Source organism: Hoplias malabaricus, chromosome 3, assembly GCF_029633855.1.
Source record: "Hoplias malabaricus isolate fHopMal1 chromosome 3, fHopMal1.hap1, whole genome shotgun sequence".
NCBI lineage: Eukaryota > Metazoa > Chordata > Actinopteri > Characiformes > Erythrinidae > Hoplias > Hoplias malabaricus.
Genome location: NC_089802.1, coordinates 18,245,687 through 18,258,834, shown reverse-complemented (window position 1 = coordinate 18,258,834; position 13,148 = coordinate 18,245,687). Strand labels below are relative to the sequence as shown.

At 50.1% G+C, this 13,148-nt stretch overlaps 22 non-coding genes across 22 annotated transcripts; all 22 read right to left on the bottom strand.

The window, feature by feature from the left end:
* Positions 1-641: 641 nt before the first annotated feature.
* On the bottom strand, positions 642-723 carry trnal-aag (transfer RNA leucine (anticodon AAG)). The gene has a single exon. It is a non-coding gene; the product is annotated as a tRNA-Leu (tRNA).
* Positions 724-1,090: 367 nt separating this feature from the next.
* On the bottom strand, positions 1,091-1,172 carry trnal-uag (transfer RNA leucine (anticodon UAG)). The gene has a single exon. It is a non-coding gene; the product is annotated as a tRNA-Leu (tRNA).
* Positions 1,173-1,551: 379 nt separating this feature from the next.
* trnal-aag (transfer RNA leucine (anticodon AAG)) lies at positions 1,552-1,633 on the bottom strand. Its single transcript has one exon. It is a non-coding gene; the product is annotated as a tRNA-Leu (tRNA).
* A 367-nt stretch (positions 1,634-2,000) lies between these two features.
* On the bottom strand, positions 2,001-2,082 carry trnal-uag (transfer RNA leucine (anticodon UAG)). The gene has a single exon. It is a non-coding gene; the product is annotated as a tRNA-Leu (tRNA).
* A 379-nt stretch (positions 2,083-2,461) lies between these two features.
* trnal-aag (transfer RNA leucine (anticodon AAG)) lies at positions 2,462-2,543 on the bottom strand. The gene has a single exon. It is a non-coding gene; the product is annotated as a tRNA-Leu (tRNA).
* A 367-nt stretch (positions 2,544-2,910) lies between these two features.
* trnal-uag (transfer RNA leucine (anticodon UAG)) lies at positions 2,911-2,992 on the bottom strand. Its single transcript has one exon. It is a non-coding gene; the product is annotated as a tRNA-Leu (tRNA).
* Positions 2,993-3,371: 379 nt separating this feature from the next.
* On the bottom strand, positions 3,372-3,453 carry trnal-aag (transfer RNA leucine (anticodon AAG)). The gene has a single exon. It is a non-coding gene; the product is annotated as a tRNA-Leu (tRNA).
* An 828-nt stretch (positions 3,454-4,281) lies between these two features.
* trnal-aag (transfer RNA leucine (anticodon AAG)) lies at positions 4,282-4,363 on the bottom strand. Its single transcript has one exon. It is a non-coding gene; the product is annotated as a tRNA-Leu (tRNA).
* A 367-nt stretch (positions 4,364-4,730) lies between these two features.
* On the bottom strand, positions 4,731-4,812 carry trnal-uag (transfer RNA leucine (anticodon UAG)). Its single transcript has one exon. It is a non-coding gene; the product is annotated as a tRNA-Leu (tRNA).
* A 379-nt stretch (positions 4,813-5,191) lies between these two features.
* Positions 5,192-5,273, bottom strand: trnal-aag (transfer RNA leucine (anticodon AAG)). Its single transcript has one exon. It is a non-coding gene; the product is annotated as a tRNA-Leu (tRNA).
* Positions 5,274-6,101: 828 nt separating this feature from the next.
* trnal-aag (transfer RNA leucine (anticodon AAG)) lies at positions 6,102-6,183 on the bottom strand. Its single transcript has one exon. It is a non-coding gene; the product is annotated as a tRNA-Leu (tRNA).
* Positions 6,184-6,550: 367 nt separating this feature from the next.
* trnal-uag (transfer RNA leucine (anticodon UAG)) lies at positions 6,551-6,632 on the bottom strand. Its single transcript has one exon. It is a non-coding gene; the product is annotated as a tRNA-Leu (tRNA).
* Positions 6,633-7,011: 379 nt separating this feature from the next.
* On the bottom strand, positions 7,012-7,093 carry trnal-aag (transfer RNA leucine (anticodon AAG)). Its single transcript has one exon. It is a non-coding gene; the product is annotated as a tRNA-Leu (tRNA).
* Positions 7,094-7,921: 828 nt separating this feature from the next.
* Positions 7,922-8,003, bottom strand: trnal-aag (transfer RNA leucine (anticodon AAG)). The gene has a single exon. It is a non-coding gene; the product is annotated as a tRNA-Leu (tRNA).
* Positions 8,004-8,370: 367 nt separating this feature from the next.
* Positions 8,371-8,452, bottom strand: trnal-uag (transfer RNA leucine (anticodon UAG)). The gene has a single exon. It is a non-coding gene; the product is annotated as a tRNA-Leu (tRNA).
* A 379-nt stretch (positions 8,453-8,831) lies between these two features.
* On the bottom strand, positions 8,832-8,913 carry trnal-aag (transfer RNA leucine (anticodon AAG)). Its single transcript has one exon. It is a non-coding gene; the product is annotated as a tRNA-Leu (tRNA).
* Positions 8,914-9,741: 828 nt separating this feature from the next.
* On the bottom strand, positions 9,742-9,823 carry trnal-aag (transfer RNA leucine (anticodon AAG)). Its single transcript has one exon. It is a non-coding gene; the product is annotated as a tRNA-Leu (tRNA).
* An 828-nt stretch (positions 9,824-10,651) lies between these two features.
* trnal-aag (transfer RNA leucine (anticodon AAG)) lies at positions 10,652-10,733 on the bottom strand. Its single transcript has one exon. It is a non-coding gene; the product is annotated as a tRNA-Leu (tRNA).
* Positions 10,734-11,100: 367 nt separating this feature from the next.
* On the bottom strand, positions 11,101-11,182 carry trnal-uag (transfer RNA leucine (anticodon UAG)). Its single transcript has one exon. It is a non-coding gene; the product is annotated as a tRNA-Leu (tRNA).
* Positions 11,183-11,561: 379 nt separating this feature from the next.
* On the bottom strand, positions 11,562-11,643 carry trnal-aag (transfer RNA leucine (anticodon AAG)). The gene has a single exon. It is a non-coding gene; the product is annotated as a tRNA-Leu (tRNA).
* Positions 11,644-12,010: 367 nt separating this feature from the next.
* Positions 12,011-12,092, bottom strand: trnal-uag (transfer RNA leucine (anticodon UAG)). The gene has a single exon. It is a non-coding gene; the product is annotated as a tRNA-Leu (tRNA).
* An 828-nt stretch (positions 12,093-12,920) lies between these two features.
* trnal-uag (transfer RNA leucine (anticodon UAG)) lies at positions 12,921-13,002 on the bottom strand. Its single transcript has one exon. It is a non-coding gene; the product is annotated as a tRNA-Leu (tRNA).
* Between the last annotated feature and the right edge of the window lie 146 nt (positions 13,003-13,148).

The following is a 13,148-nucleotide window of genomic DNA, read 5'->3' as shown; positions in this document are numbered from 1 at the left end:
AAACAGACGCCCAGTGAACACAGAGGATGTGGAAATCAGTCTAACAAAAGCCCACCACAAGGACATCTGCCGTTCATTGATACTACACCAACATCGTACACGCAAGGTCTTGCCACAGACATTTTCAACACAGCGCTTTTCCAAGGATGGACCGAGCCAACATCTTCACAAAAGCTTCGCTGGCAGTGGTGGGATTCGAACCCATGCCTCCACAGAGACTGGAGCCTAAATCCAGCGCCTTAGACCACTCGGCCACACTACCTCCGAGAAGGCCCGCCCCTCTTATTCCTAGCCAAAACCGAAGGGGGCGTAACACGCGAGCTAGAGAATCTCAGTCAAGTCATCTATTGGCAGATGCAGACAAAGAAGCGCTAGATTCCTAAGACGTCGGACTGGCCGACGCGGCTTTATGGTTTGCTTTATACGGCCGCCTGCGTGTTGGGCATTCTTTTGATGTGTTCTCCGTTGGTTCGGCCAGCTTGGGCCATCCTACGCCCTTTGAATATTGGAGAACTTGAAGGAATTGAAGAAACGTCAAGCCGACTCTTCCAAGTTGCTGCTGTTGAAAAGAGCAACAGAGGGCGGCAAGTTGAGTATAAGCTGCTCAACAGCTTGGATGGTGGTTTCTTCAAAACCTTCTTTGGCAGCGGTGGGATTTGAACCCACGCCTCCGAAGAGACTGGAGCCTTAATCCAGCGCCTTAGACCACTCGGCCACGCTACCGGCTTCGTGCGGCTTTCGCACTGCAATGGCAACGGCATAGTTTATCCACTTGGACGCTAAAGTGTCTGCTTTTCTTCTTCTATCGGCGGACATATTTGGGGTCAACCTCGTGCCGCACTGCATTGGTGAGAACAATATAACTTTTGAGATCATTTACTAAGCAACTGATCTTTTAGAAAAATTAATAAAACAGACGCCCAGTGAACACAGAGGATGTGGAAATCAGTCTAACAAAAGCCCACCACAAGGACATCTGCCGTTTATTGATACTACACCAACATCGTACACGCAAGGTCTTGCCACAGACATTTTCAACACAGCGCTTTTCCAAGGATGGACCGAGCCAACATCTTCACAAAAGCTTCGCTGGCAGTGGTGGGATTCGAACCCACGCCTCCACAGAGACTGGAGCCTAAATCCAGCGCCTTAGACCACTCGGCCACACTACCTCAGAGAAGCCCCGCCCCTCTTATTCCTAGCCAAAACCGAAGGGGGCGTAACACGCGAGCTAGAGAATCTCAGTCAAGTCATCTATTGGCAGATGCAGACAAAGAAGCGCTAGATTCCTAAGACGTCGGACTGGCCGACGCGGCTTTATGGTTTGCTTTATACGGCCGCCTGCGTGTTGGGCATTCTTTTGATGTGTTCTCCGTTGGTTCGGCCAGCTTGGGCCATCCTACGCCCTTTGAATATTGGAGAACTTGAAGGAATTGAAGAAACGTCAAGCCGACTCTTCCAAGTTGCTGCTGTTGAAAAGAGCAACAGAGGGCGGCAAGTTGAGTATAAGCTGCTCAACAGCTTGGATGGTGGTTTCTTCAAAACCTTCTTTGGCAGCGGTGGGATTTGAACCCACGCCTCCGAAGAGACTGGAGCCTTAATCCAGCGCCTTAGACCGCTCGGCCACGCTACCGGCTTCGTCTGGCTTTCGCACTGCAATGGCAACGGCTTATTTTATCCACTTGGACGCTAAAGTGTCTGCTTTTCTTCTTCTATCGGCGGACATATTTGGGGTCAACCTCGTGCCGCACTGCATTGGTGAGAACAATATAACTTTTGAGATCATTTACTAAGCAACTGATCTTTTAGAAAAATTAATAAAACAGACCCCCAGTGAACACAGAGGATGTGGAAATCAGTCTAACAAAAGCCCACCACAAGGACATCTGCCGTTCATTGATACTACACCAACATCGTACACGCAAGGTCTTGCCACAGACATTTTCAACACAGCGCTTTTCCAAGGATGGACCGAGCCAACATCTTCACAAAAGCTTCGCTGGCAGTGGTGGGATTCGAACCCACGCCTCCACAGAGACTGGAGCCTAAATCCAGCGCCTTAGACCACTCGGCCACACTACCTCCGAGAAGCCCCGCCCCTCTTATTCCTAGCCAAAACCGAAGGGGGCGTAACACGCGAGCTAGAGAATCTCAGTCAAGTCATCTATTGGCAGATGCAGACAAAGAAGCGCTAGATTCCTAAGACGTCGGACTGGCCGACGCGGCTTTATGGTTTGCTTTATACGGCCGCCTGCGTGTTGGGCATTCTTTTGATGTGTTCTCCGTTGGTTCGGCCAGCTTGGGCCATCCTACGCCCTTTGAATATTGGAGAACTTGAAGGAATTGAAGAAACGTCAAGCCGACTCTTCCAAGTTGCTGCTGTTGAAAAGAGCAACAGAGGGCGGCAAGTTGAGTATAAGCTGCTCAACAGCTTGGATGGTGGTTTCTTCAAAACCTTCTTTGGCAGCGGTGGGATTTGAACCCACGCCTCCGAAGAGACTGGAGCCTTAATCCAGCGCCTTAGACCGCTCGGCCACGCTACCGGCTTCGTGCGGCTTTCGCACTGCAATGGCAACGGCATAGTTTATCCACTTGGACGCTAAAGTGTCTGCTTTTCTTCTTCTATCGGCGGACATATTTGGGGTCAACCTCGTGCCGCACTGCATTGGTGAGAACAATATAACTTTTGAGATCATTTACTAAGCAACTGATCTTTTAGAAAAATTAATAAAACAGACGCCCAGTGAACACAGAGGATGTGGAAATCAGTCTAACAAAAGCCCACCACAAGGACATCTGCCGTTCATTGATACTACACCAACATCGTACACGCAAGGTCTTGCCACAGACATTTTCAACACAGCGCTTTTCCAAGGATGGACCGAGCCAACATCTTCACAAAAGCTTCGCTGGCAGTGGTGGGATTCGAACCCACGCCTCCACAGAGACTGGAGCCTAAATCCAGCGCCTTAGACCACTCGGCCACACTACCTCAGAGAAGCCCCGCCCCTCTTATTCCTAGCCAAAACCGAAGGGGGCGTAACACGCGAGCTAGAGAATCTCAGTCAAGTCATCTATTGGCAGATGCAGACAAAGAAGCGCTAGATTCCTAAGACGTCGGACTGGCCGACGCGGCTTTATGGTTTGCTTTATACGGCCGCCTGCGTGTTGGGCATTCTTTTGATGTGTTCTCCGTTGGTTCGGCCAGCTTGGGCCATCCTACGCCCTTTGAATATTGGAGAACTTGAAGGAATTGAAGAAACGTCAAGCCGACTCTTCCAAGTTGCTGCTGTTGAAAAGAGCAACAGAGGGCGCCAAGTTGAGTATAAGCTGCTCAACAGCTTGGATGGTGGTTTCTTCAAAACCTTCTTTGGCAGCGGTGGGATTTGAACCCACGCCTCCGAAGAGACTGGAGCCTTAATCCAGCGCCTTAGACCGCTCGGCCACGCTACCGGCTTCGTGCGGCTTTCGCACTGCAATGGCAACGGCATAGTTTATCCACTTGGACGCTAAAGTGTCTGCTTTTCTTCTTCTATCGGCGGACATATTTGGGGTCAACCTCGTGCCGCACTGCATTGGTGAGAACAATATAACTTTTGAGATCATTTACTAAGCAACTGATCTTTTAGAAAAATTAATAAAACAGACGCCCAGTGAACACAGAGGATGTGGAAATCAGTCTAACAAAAGCCCACCACAAGGACATCTGCCGTTCATTGATACTACACCAACATCGTACACGCAAGGTCTTGCCACAGACATTTTCAACACAGCGCTTTTCCAAGGATGGACCGAGCCAACATCTTCACAAAAGCTTCGCTGGCAGTGGTGGGATTCAAACCCACGCCTCCACAGAGACTGGAGCCTAAATCCAGCGCCTTAGACCACTCGGCCACACTACCTCCGAGAAGCCCCGCCCCTCTTATTCCTAGCCAAAACCGAAGGGGGCGTAACACGCGAGCTAGAGAATCTCAGTCAAGTCATCTATTGGCAGATGCAGACAAAGAAGCGCTAGATTCCTAAGACGTCGGACTGGCCGACGCGGCTTTATGGTTTGCTTTATACGGCCGCCTGCGTGTTGGGCATTCTTTTGATGTGTTCTCCGTTGGTTCGGCCAGCTTGGGCCATCCTACGCCCTTTGAATATTGGAGAACTTGAAGGAATTGAAGAAACGTCAAGCCGACTCTTCCAAGTTGCTGCTGTTGAAAAGAGCAACAGAGGGCGGCAAGTTGAGTATAAGCTGCTCAACAGCTTGGATGGTGGTTTCTTCAAAACCTTCTTTGGCAGCGGTGGGATTTGAACCCACGCCTCCGAAGAGACTGGAGCCTTAATCCAGCGCCTTAGACCACTCGGCCACGCTACCGGCTTCGTGCGGCTTTCGCACTGCAATGGCAACGGCATAGTTTATCCACTTGGACGCTAAAGTGTCTGCTTTTCTTCTTCTATCGGCGGACATATTTGGGGTCAACCTCGTGCCGCACTGCATTGGTGAGAACAATATAACTTTTGAGATCATTTACTAAGCAACTGATCTTTTAGAAAAATTAATAAAACAGACGCCCAGTGAACACAGAGGATGTGGAAATCAGTCTAACAAAAGCCCACCACAAGGACATCTGCCGTTTATTGATACTACACCAACATCGTACACGCAAGGTCTTGCCACAGACATTTTCAACACAGCGCTTTTCCAAGGATGGACCGAGCCAACATCTTCACAAAAGCTTCGCTGGCAGTGGTGGGATTCGAACCCACGCCTCCACAGAGACTGGAGCCTAAATCCAGCGCCTTAGACCACTCGGCCACACTACCTCAGAGAAGCCCCGCCCCTCTTATTCCTAGCCAAAACCGAAGGGGGCGTAACACGCGAGCTAGAGAATCTCAGTCAAGTCATCTATTGGCAGATGCAGACAAAGAAGCGCTAGATTCCTAAGACGTCGGACTGGCCGACGCGGCTTTATGGTTTGCTTTATACGGCCGCCTGCGTGTTGGGCATTCTTTTGATGTGTTCTCCGTTGGTTCGGCCAGCTTGGGCCATCCTACGCCCTTTGAATATTGGAGAACTTGAAGGAATTGAAGAAACGTCAAGCCGACTCTTCCAAGTTGCTGCTGTTGAAAAGAGCAACAGAGGGCGGCAAGTTGAGTATAAGCTGCTCAACAGCTTGGATGGTGGTTTCTTCAAAACCTTCTTTGGCAGCGGTGGGATTTGAACCCACGCCTCCGAAGAGACTGGAGCCTTAATCCAGCGCCTTAGACCGCTCGGCCACGCTACCGGCTTCGTGCGGCTTTCGCACTGCAATGGCAACGGCATAGTTTATCCACTTGGACGCTAAAGTGTCTGCTTTTCTTCTTCTATCGGCGGACATATTTGGGGTCAACCTCGTGCCGCACTGCATTGGTGAGAACAATATAACTTTTGAGATCATTTACTAAGCAACTGATCTTTTAGAAAAATTAATAAAACAGACGCCCAGTGAACACAGAGGATGTGGAAATCAGTCTAACAAAAGCCCACCACAAGGACATCTGCCGTTCATTGATACTACACCAACATCGTACACGCAAGCTCTTGCCACAGACATTTTCAACACAGCGCTTTTCCAAGGATGGACCGAGCCAACATCTTCACAAAAGCTTCGCTGGCAGTGGTGGGATTCGAACCCATGCCTCCACAGAGACTGGAGCCTAAATCCAGCGCCTTAGACCACTCGGCCACACTACCTCCGAGAAGGCCCGCCCCTCTTATTCCTAGCCAAAACCGAAGGGGGCGTAACACGCGAGCTAGAGAATCTCAGTCAAGTCATCTATTGGCAGATGCAGACAAAGAAGCGCTAGATTCCTAAGACGTCGGACTGGCCGACGCGGCTTTATGGTTTGCTTTATACGGCCGCCTGCGTGTTGGGCATTCTTTTGATGTGTTCTCCGTTGGTTCGGCCAGCTTGGGCCATCCTACGCCCTTTGAATATTGGAGAACTTGAAGGAATTGAAGAAACGTCAAGCCGACTCTTCCAAGTTGCTGCTGTTGAAAAGAGCAACAGAGGGCGGCAAGTTGAGTATAAGCTGCTCAACAGCTTGGATGGTGGTTTCTTCAAAACCTTCTTTGGCAGCGGTGGGATTTGAACCCACGCCTCCGAAGAGACTGGAGCCTTAATCCAGCGCCTTAGACCACTCGGCCACGCTACCGGCTTCGTGCGGCTTTCGCACTGCAATGGCAACGGCATAGTTTATCCACTTGGACGCTAAAGTGTCTGCTTTTCTTCTTCTATCGGCGGACATATTTGGGGTCAACCTCGTGCCGCACTGCATTGGTGAGAACAATATAACTTTTGAGATCATTTACTAAGCAACTGATCTTTTAGAAAAATTAATAAAACAGACGCCCAGTGAACACAGAGGATGTGGAAATCAGTCTAACAAAAGCCCACCACAAGGACATCTGCCGTTTATTGATACTACACCAACATCGTACACGCAAGGTCTTGCCACAGACATTTTCAACACAGCGCTTTTCCAAGGATGGACCGAGCCAACATCTTCACAAAAGCTTCGCTGGCAGTGGTGGGATTCGAACCCACGCCTCCACAGAGACTGGAGCCTAAATCCAGCGCCTTAGACCACTCGGCCACACTACCTCAGAGAAGCCCCGCCCCTCTTATTCCTAGCCAAAACCGAAGGGGGCGTAACACGCGAGCTAGAGAATCTCAGTCAAGTCATCTATTGGCAGATGCAGACAAAGAAGCGCTAGATTCCTAAGACGTCGGACTGGCCGACGCGGCTTTATGGTTTGCTTTATACGGCCGCCTGCGTGTTGGGCATTCTTTTGATGTGTTCTCCGTTGGTTCGGCCAGCTTGGGCCATCCTACGCCCTTTGAATATTGGAGAACTTGAAGGAATTGAAGAAACGTCAAGCCGACTCTTCCAAGTTGCTGCTGTTGAAAAGAGCAACAGAGGGCGGCAAGTTGAGTATAAGCTGCTCAACAGCTTGGATGGTGGTTTCTTCAAAACCTTCTTTGGCAGCGGTGGGATTTGAACCCACGCCTCCGAAGAGACTGGAGCCTTAATCCAGCGCCTTAGACCGCTCGGCCACGCTACCGGCTTCGTGCGGCTTTCGCACTGCAATGGCAACGGCATAGTTTATCCACTTGGACGCTAAAGTGTCTGCTTTTCTTCTTCTATCGGCGGACATATTTGGGGTCAACCTCGTGCCGCACTGCATTGGTGAGAACAATATAACTTTTGAGATCATTTACTAAGCAACTGATCTTTTAGAAAAATTAATAAAACAGACGCCCAGTGAACACAGAGGATGTGGAAATCAGTCTAACAAAAGCCCACCACAAGGACATCTGCCGTTCATTGATACTACACCAACATCGTACACGCAAGGTCTTGCCACAGACACTTTCAACACAGCGCTTTTCCAAGGATGGACCGAGCCAACATCTTCACAAAAGCTTCGCTGGCAGTGGTGGGATTCAAACCCACGCCTCCACAGAGACTGGAGCCTAAATCCAGCGCCTTAGACCACTCGGCCACACTACCTCAGAGAAGCCCCGCCCCTCTTATTCCTAGCCAAAACCGAAGGGGGCGTAACACGCGAGCTAGAGAATCTCAGTCAAGTCATCTATTGGCAGATGCAGACAAAGAAGCGCTAGATTCCTAAGACGTCGGACTGGCCGACGCGGCTTTATGGTTTGCTTTATACGGCCGCCTGCGTGTTGGGCATTCTTTTGATGTGTTCTCCGTTGGTTCGGCCAGCTTGGGCCATCCTACGCCCTTTGAATATTGGAGAACTTGAAGGAATTGAAGAAACGTCAAGCCGACTCTTCCAAGTTGCTGCTGTTGAAAAGAGCAACAGAGGGCGGCAAGTTGAGTATAAGCTGCTCAACAGCTTGGATGGTGGTTTCTTCAAAACCTTCTTTGGCAGCGGTGGGATTTGAACCCACGCCTCCGAAGAGACTGGAGCCTTAATCCAGCGCCTTAGACCGCTCGGCCACGCTACCGGCTTCGTGCGGCTTTCGCACTGCAATGGCAACGGCATAGTTTATCCACTTGGACACTAAAGTGTCTACTTTTCTTCTTCTATCGGCAGACATATTTGGGGTCAACCTCGTGCCGCACTGCATTGGTGAGAACAATATAACTTTTGAGATCATTTACTAAGCAACTGATCTTTTACAAAAATTAATAAAACAGACGCCCAGTGAACACAGAGGATGTGGAAATCAGTCTAACAAAAGCCCACCACAAGGACATCTGCCGTTCATTGATACTACACCAACATCGTACACGCAAGGTCTTGCCACAGACATTTTCAACACAGCGCTTTTCCAAGGATGGACCGAGCCAACATCTTCACAAAAGCTTCGCTGGCAGTGGTGGGATTCGAACCCACGCCTCCACAGAGACTGGAGCCTAAATCCAGCGCCTTAGACCACTCGGCCACACTACCTCAGAGAAGCCCCGCCCCTCTTATTCCTAGCCAAAACCGAAGGGGGCGTAACACGCGAGCTAGAGAATCTCAGTCAAGTCATCTATTGGCAGATGCAGACAAAGAAGCGCTAGATTCCTAAGACGTCGGACTGGCCGACGCGGCTTTATGGTTTGCTTTATACGGCCGCCTGCGTGTTGGGCATTCTTTTGATGTGTTCTCCGTTGGTTCGGCCAGCTTGGGCCATCCTACGCCCTTTGAATATTGGAGAACTTGAAGGAATTGAAGAAACGTCAAGCCGACTCTTCCAAGTTGCTGCTGTTGAAAAGAGCAACAGAGGGCGGCAAGTTGAGTATAAGCTGCTCAACAGCTTGGATGGTGGTTTCTTCAAAACCTTCTTTGGCAGCGGTGGGATTTGAACCCACGCCTCCGAAGAGACTGGAGCCTTAATCCAGCGCCTTAGACCGCTCGGCCACGCTACCGGCTTCGTGCGGCTTTCGCACTGCAATGGCAACGGCATAGTTTATCCACTTGGACGCTAAAGTGTCTGCTTTTCTTCTTCTATCGGCGGACATATTTGGGGTCAACCTCGTGCCGCACTGCATTGGTGAGAACAATATAACTTTTGAGATCATTTACTAAGCAACTGATCTTTTAGAAAAATTAATAAAACAGACGCCCAGTGAACACAGAGGATGTGGAAATCAGTCTAACAAAAGCCCACCACAAGGACATCTGCCGTTCATTGATACTACACCAACATCGTACACGCAAGGTCTTGCCACAGACACTTTCAACACAGCGCTTTTCCAAGGATGGACCGAGCCAACATCTTCACAAAAGCTTCGCTGGCAGTGGTGGGATTCAAACCCACGCCTCCACAGAGACTGGAGCCTAAATCCAGCGCCTTAGACCACTCGGCCACACTACCTCAGAGAAGCCCCGCCCCTCTTATTCCTAGCCAAAACCGAAGGGGGCGTAACACGCGAGCTAGAGAATCTCAGTCAAGTCATCTATTGGCAGATGCAGACAAAGAAGCGCTAGATTCCTAAGACGTCGGACTGGCCGACGCGGCTTTATGGTTTGCTTTATACGGCCGCCTGCGTGTTGGGCATTCTTTTGATGTGTTCTCCGTTGGTTCGGCCAGCTTGGGCCATCCTACGCCCTTTGAATATTGGAGAACTTGAAGGAATTGAAGAAACGTCAAGCCGACTCTTCCAAGTTGCTGCTGTTGAAAAGAGCAACAGAGGGCGGCAAGTTGAGTATAAGCTGCTCAACAGCTTGGATGGTGGTTTCTTCAAAACCTTCTTTGGCAGCGGTGGGATTTGAACCCACGCCTCCGAAGAGACTGGAGCCTTAATCCAGCGCCTTAGACCGCTCGGCCACGCTACCGGCTTCGTGCGGCTTTCGCACTGCAATGGCAACGGCATAGTTTATCCACTTGGACACTAAAGTGTCTACTTTTCTTCTTCTATCGGCAGACATATTTGGGGTCAACCTCGTGCCGCACTGCATTGGTGAGAACAATATAACTTTTGAGATCATTTACTAAGCAACTGATCTTTTACAAAAATTAATAAAACAGACGCCCAGTGAACACAGAGGATGTGGAAATCAGTCTAACAAAAGCCCACCACAAGGACATCTGCCGTTCATTGATACTACACCAACATCGTACACGCAAGGTCTTGCCACAGACATTTTCAACACAGCGCTTTTCCAAGGATGGACCGAGCCAACATCTTCACAAAAGCTTCGCTGGCAGTGGTGGGATTCGAACCCATGCCTCCACAGAGACTGGAGCCTAAATCCAGCGCCTTAGACCACTCGGCCACACTACCTCCGAGAAGGCCCGCCCCTCTTATTCCTAGCCAAAACCGAAGGGGGCGTAACACGCGAGCTAGAGAATCTCAGTCAAGTCATCTATTGGCAGATGCAGACAAAGAAGCGCTAGATTCCTAAGACGTCGGACTGGCCGACGCGGCTTTATGGTTTGCTTTATACGGCCGCCTGCGTGTTGGGCATTCTTTTGATGTGTTCTCCGTTGGTTCGGCCAGCTTGGGCCATCCTACGCCCTTTGAATATTGGAGAACTTGAAGGAATTGAAGAAACGTCAAGCCGACTCTTCCAAGTTGCTGCTGTTGAAAAGAGCAACAGAGGGCGGCAAGTTGAGTATAAGCTGCTCAACAGCTTGGATGGTGGTTTCTTCAAAACCTTCTTTGGCAGCGGTGGGATTTGAACCCACGCCTCCGAAGAGACTGGAGCCTTAATCCAGCGCCTTAGACCACTCGGCCACGCTACCGGCTTCGTGCGGCTTTCGCACTGCAATGGCAACGGCATAGTTTATCCACTTGGACGCTAAAGTGTCTGCTTTTCTTCTTCTATCGGCGGACATATTTGGGGTCAACCTCGTGCCGCACTGCATTGGTGAGAACAATATAACTTTTGAGATCATTTACTAAGCAACTGATCTTTTAGAAAAATTAATAAAACAGACGCCCAGTGAACACAGAGGATGTGGAAATCAGTCTAACAAAAGCCCACCACAAGGACATCTGCCGTTTATTGATACTACACCAACATCGTACACGCAAGGTCTTGCCACAGACATTTTCAACACAGCGCTTTTCCAAGGATGGACCGAGCCAACATCTTCACAAAAGCTTCGCTGGCAGTGGTGGGATTCGAACCCACGCCTCCACAGAGACTGGAGCCTAAATCCAGCGCCTTAGACCACTCGGCCACACTACCTCAGAGAAGCCCCGCCCCTCTTATTCCTAGCCAAAACCGAAGGGGGCGTAACACGCGAGCTAGAGAATCTCAGTCAAGTCATCTATTGGCAGATGCAGACAAAGAAGCGCTAGATTCCTAAGACGTCGGACTGGCCGACGCGGCTTTATGGTTTGCTTTATACGGCCGCCTGCGTGTTGGGCATTCTTTTGATGTGTTCTCCGTTGGTTCGGCCAGCTTGGGCCATCCTACGCCCTTTGAATATTGGAGAACTTGAAGGAATTGAAGAAACGTCAAGCCGACTCTTCCAAGTTGCTGCTGTTGAAAAGAGCAACAGAGGGCGGCAAGTTGAGTATAAGCTGCTCAACAGCTTGGATGGTGGTTTCTTCAAAACCTTCTTTGGCAGCGGTGGGATTTGAACCCACGCCTCCGAAGAGACTGGAGCCTTAATCCAGCGCCTTAGACCGCTCGGCCACGCTACCGGCTTCGTGCGGCTTTCGCACTGCAATGGCAACGGCATAGTTTATCCACTTGGACGCTAAAGTGTCTGCTTTTCTTCTTCTATCGGCGGACATATTTGGGGTCAACCTCGTGCCGCACTGCATTGGTGAGAACAATATAACTTTTGAGATCATTTACTAAGCAACTGATCTTTTAGAAAAATTAATAAAACAGACGCCCAGTGAACACAGAGGATGTGGAAATCAGTCTAACAAAAGCCCACCACAAGGACATCTGCCGTTCATTGATACTACACCAACATCGTACACGCAAGGTCTTGCCACAGACATTTTCAACACAGCGCTTTTCCAAGGATGGACCGAGCCAAAATCTTCACAAAAGCTTCGCTGGCAGTGGTGGGATTCGAACCCACGCCTCCACAGAGACTGGAGCCTAAATCCAGCGCCTTCGACCACTCGGCCACACTACCTCCGAGAAGCCCCGCCCCTCTTATTCCTAGCCAAAACCGAAGGGGGCGTAACACGCGAGCTAGAGAATCTCAGTCAAGTCATCTATTGGCAGATGCAGACAAAGAAGCGCTAGATTCCTAAGACGTCGGACTGGCCGACGCGGCTTTATGGTTTGCTTTATACGGCCGCCTGCGTGTTGGGCATTCTTTTGATGTGTTCTCCGTTGGTTCGGCCAGCTTGGGCCATCCTACGCCCTTTGAATATTGGAGAACTTGAAGGAATTGAAGAAACGTCAAGCCGACTCTTCCAAGTTGCTGCTGTTGAAAAGAGCAACAGAGGGCGGCAAGTTGAGTATAAGCTGCTCAACAGCTTGGATGGTGGTTTCTTCAAAACCTTCTTTGGCAGCGGTGGGATTTGAACCCACGCCTCCGAAGAAACTGGAGCCTTAATCCAGCGCCTTAGACCGCTCGGCCACGCTACCGGCTTCGTGCGGCTTTCGCACTGCAATGGCAACGGCATAGTTTATCCACTTGGACGCTAAAGTGTCTGCTTTTCTTCTTCTATCGGCAGACATATTTGGGGTCAACCTCGTGCCGCACTGCATTGGTGAGAACAATATAACTTTTGAGATCATTTACTAAGCAACTGATCTTTTAGAAAAATTAATAAAACAGACGCCCAGTGAACACAGAGGATGTGGAAATCAGTCTAACAAAAGCCCACCACAAGGACATCTGCCGTTCATTGATACTACACCAACATCGTACACGCAAGGTCTTGCCACAGACATTTTCAACACAGCGCTTTTCCAAGGATGGACCGAGCCAACATCTTCACAAAAGCTTCGCTGGCAGTGGTGGGATTCGAACCCACGCCTCCACAGAGACTGGAGCCTAAATCCAGCGCCTTAGACCACTCGGCCACACTACCTCCGAGAAGCCCCGCCCCTCTTATTCCTAGCCAAAACCGAAGGGGGCGTAACACGCGAGCTAGAGAATCTCAGTCAAGTCATCTATTGGCAGATGCAGACAAAGAAGCGCTAGATTCCTAAGACGTCGGACTGGCCGACGCGGCTT